At 50.7% G+C, this 3,958-nt stretch overlaps 1 protein-coding gene across 3 annotated transcripts in view; it reads right to left on the bottom strand.

Moving 5' to 3' along the window:
- The window catches only part of HYKK (hydroxylysine kinase), a 28,119-nt gene extending 26,617 nt beyond the window's left edge, over positions 1-1,502 (bottom strand). The window contains exon 1 of one of the 3 annotated variants that reach the window (XM_017885764.1): positions 1,249-1,502. The gene's annotated coding sequence lies outside the window, so the exon portion shown is untranslated. The remainder of the gene's footprint in view (positions 1-1,248) is intronic. The other 2 variants (XM_017885765.1, XM_017885766.1) reach the window with 2 other exon arrangements.
- Between the last annotated feature and the right edge of the window lie 2,456 nt (positions 1,503-3,958).

The following is a 3,958-nucleotide window of genomic DNA, read 5'->3' as shown; positions in this document are numbered from 1 at the left end:
TTTTTTTTTTTTACTTTTTGTAAAGACAGGGCCCCACTATGTTGCCCAGATTGATCTCGAACTTCTGGGCTCAAGCAATCCTCCTACCCTGGTCTCCCAAAGTGCTGGGATTACAGGTGCAAGCCATCATGCCTGTCTTTTTAATTTTATTTTATTATTTTATTTTTTTAGAGACAGTGTCTTGCTATGTTGCCCACTCATACATTTTAAAATTATTAATTTTTTTTCCAACTTCATTCAAAGGGAGAGGAGGAATTCGGGTACTATAGGTTGTTGCTCTATATATCCGGCCAACAGTATTTTAGCTCCTGAAAAAGCCCGCAGGAAGCAAGTGTGATTTCCAACTCCAGGATCTGCGCCAGACTCTCACCACCTTTGTCCTACAGCCAGCAGGGGCTGGACCTTAAGCTCTGTACTTTGTGCAAGGTATACCAGACAAGAAACAGGAGTCATTATTGATTCTTTCCTGTCCCTCACTCCCAACGTGTAACAAAGTCTAGTAAATTCAACCTTAGCAATGTCTTCCAACTCTACCTTTCTTCTCCTACATTCCTTTTTGCTGCGTCCTTCCAAGGGATTATACCCAGTCAATCTCTGTATTCTCAGCCCCTAGGCTAGTCCCTTATTTAATATTAAATGGTGAACTAAGGGTGACCTTCACTCCACAGACCCATGGGGCAGTTCACCCCCAAGGGGATCATGAAACAGAAAGGTGGGGAATCTAGCATCTGTAGCTTTTCAAAGACAACAATACACTACTAGCTGCTTTTAAGGGTCTTCCTGGTGGGTGAAGGGGAAAGAGTGGTGGGTGAGCGGGCTGCGGAGGGGCTGCTGAACCAAGAGGCTGGAAAAGAGAGGAGGAGGGCGCACCAGTCAGGTTCGCAGGGTTATCAGTGAGGTCCAGTGGAGCTCAGAGACTGCTCCCAGTAGACACCTGCCAGGCGCAGGCACAGTCCTCGGCCAGCGACCCCACACAGACCTGGGAGGGCTGCCCTCGACAGCTTCTCGGGTGCCATGCTTTCATACTGGGGGCCCAGCTCAGCCCTCCTAGGTTACAGGTGAGGTCCGGGGAGAAGGGTGACTTGCCCATTACGCACGCCGCGAGCTGAGGGTAGCGCGGACTGGAGGAGCCTGAGGCATAGGACTCACAGCTCCACACTCGCAGCGAGCCTCCCTGCCCTCGGGGACGCCCCCGACTCCCTCAGCGGGGACGCGGGGCTCGTCTCTGCTTTCCCCTCCTTGGCTCACCCGCAGCGACCCGACGTCCTGGGGTGGATCCCGCTCTCCAGCAGCCGGGTACTGCGGCCTCGGCCCCGCACTGTAGCCAGGAGGTAGAGCAGGGTCCGCAGAGGCCGCAGCCCCCGCGCCCCTCCTCCAAGCCCCGCGAGTCCTGACTTCTGATTGGTTTCCCCCGGTCCCTCGTCGCCCAGTCAGCGCAGACTATTGGAAGGCGGGGCGAGGCCGGGAGACCCGGATTTTTTTCCTGGCCCCGCCTAGGAGGCTGCTACAGAATGGAACAGAAATTCAGAGATCCGACTTCCGTTGACTTTCTGCAACCCTGCCCCGCCTTCTCACAGTGAGTATCCCAGTCAGAATTCGGCTACATTTTCATGAACCGGACTCCTTATTCCTGATTGGCTCTCCGGGTTGCCGCCCCACCCCCGAGTGGGCAGGCTTTCGGCTCTTGAGTGGCACCTCCGAGTTCCCCAGGGTCCAGGTTGTCGTGGCGGTAACCCTGATAGCTCCTCACCCTCATCCACGTTTTTGTTTCCTAGCCTTCCCTCCTTCTGTTGGAGGCACGTATCCTGGAAGTGATACGTTTAGAAAACGTGGCCCCAGGGAGACTCGACCCCAGGCCAGCCCCAGGAACTGCAAGAGTCCTGTTTGGAAGGCCTGAGTAAGGCCTGGCTGCGTTCCGCAGGGAGATGCTGGAATGTTAGAATCCGAACAGTTTAGGCAGGGCGCAGGTGGGTCACGCCTGTAATCCCAGCAATTTGGGAGGCCGAGGCGGGAGGATCACCTGAGGTCAGGAGCTGGAGACCAGCCTGGCCAACATGTGAAACCCCTCTCTACTAAAATACAAAATTAGACTCAGGGGGTAGGTATGCCTGCAGCTGCAGAAAGCTGTATGGGAACAGACACACAACTCTCCCTCCCAGATAAGCGCAACAAAGAGACACAGAAGCAGTCCAAGCCTCTAATAAACTCTCCCACTCCGAATCCTTAAAAACTTAGTCTGTAAGAGTGTGCTTCTGACCTAACTTGGCCAGACGCCCCTGTCAAGTTTGTTTTCTCTAAAATAAACCTCTCATGATCTTAACTGTCAAGGGCATGAGGCACTGATACATAGCTTGATGCCCTTCTCCAGCAGAGCAGGACTTCTTGGGTAAGTCAGAGCACTCTATCTACTGTAGGCTACTGGAAGAGAGTCATGGGCACTGGTCCACTCATGCCTACAACTTGGTCTCTATTTTGTTTTTGCCAAGGCACATCCACCCTGTTTTCTGTCAGGATATAATACACTCGGATTATCTATAGTCACCCTGACTTGGATGATTCCCAAACCCCTATCAACCACTTACTGAGGGAGGCTTCTTCCCCTGCTTTAGATATGGTTCTTACCTGCTTCACTTCTAATCTCCAAAAGGCAGGGCTGTTTTTCACAACCCCAGGGGAACATAATTAATATCTCATTCCTTTATATTGTCAAAGAATAATTTTGACTTGGATTTTTCTGTAACCAGAATTGGAATCCTATTGGCTCCCTTAGGCCCCTCTGCATGCCTTTTCCCTTGAGTGGCTTCTGAGTTATTTCCACCTGACATTATTCCAGCTATTTTGGTATTTTTCTACTTCTCTTGGGATAAGGGAATGGGAATTAAGACTGTATCTGTAAATTGTGAGAACTGGAGGCAGGGCTACTGGATCCACAACTGCCCTCTTTGGTATGTGCCTGTTTCCACTCCATGAATTCTTCTGAAATATTGTATTTGGTAGGGTGCGGTGGCTCACGCCTGTAATCCGAGCATTTGGGGAGGCTGATGGAGGTGGATTACTTGAGTTCAGGAGTTTGAGATCCGCCTGGACAACATGGTGAAACCCCATCTCTACTAAAAAGACAAAAATTAGCCTTGCATGGTGGCAGGCGCCTGTAATCCCAGCTCCTAGGAGGCTGAGGTAGGAGAATCGCTTGAACCTGGGAGGTGGAGTTTGCAGTGAGCCGAGATTGCACCACTGCACTCCAGCCTGGACGACAGAGCAAGACTCCGTCTCAAAAAAGAAAAAAAAAATGTACTTTGTAAATTGCCTTTTTCACTTTAAGTGACCATTTCCTTGTTTTAAAGAATATCCTCATACATAAATCTTTCGTGCACTTTATGTGTTTAAACTACTCAGCGTCATATTACTAGGTATAAGATAATAAACACTTTTAAGGCCTTTTTATTTATTTATTTTTTTGAGACAGGGTCTCAATCTGTTGCTCAGGAGTGCAGTGGCACGATCTCAGCTCACTGCAGCCTCTGCCTCCTGGGCTCAAGGGATCCGCCGACCTCAGCCTCCCGAGTAGCTGGGACTATAGACGTGCATCACTACGCCCCGCTCGTTTTTTGTAGAGACGGGTTTCACCATGTTTCCCAGGCTGGTCTTGAACTCCTGGGTTAAGCAATCCTCCCACCTCAGCCTAGCAAAGTGTTGGAATTACGGGCGTGAGCCGCTGTACCCGGTCTAAGCCTCTTAATACATGTTGCCAAATCATGTTTTCCTCTCAATAATGCCAACATTGGATATCATGATTTTTTTTTTTTTTTTTTGGAGATGGAGTCTTGCACTGTTGCCCAGGCTGGAGTGCAGTGGCGCAATCTTGGCTCACTGCAAGCTCCGCCTCCCGGGTTCACGCCATTCTCCTGCCTCAGCCTCCTGAGTAGCTGGGACTACAGGCGCCTGCCACCACACCCGG

Source organism: Rhinopithecus bieti, unplaced genomic scaffold (genome assembly GCF_001698545.2).
Source record: "Rhinopithecus bieti isolate Rb0 unplaced genomic scaffold, ASM169854v2 scaffold_15570, whole genome shotgun sequence".
Taxonomy (NCBI): domain Eukaryota; kingdom Metazoa; phylum Chordata; class Mammalia; order Primates; family Cercopithecidae; genus Rhinopithecus; species Rhinopithecus bieti.
This window is presented reverse-complemented; position numbering and strand designations above follow the sequence as displayed.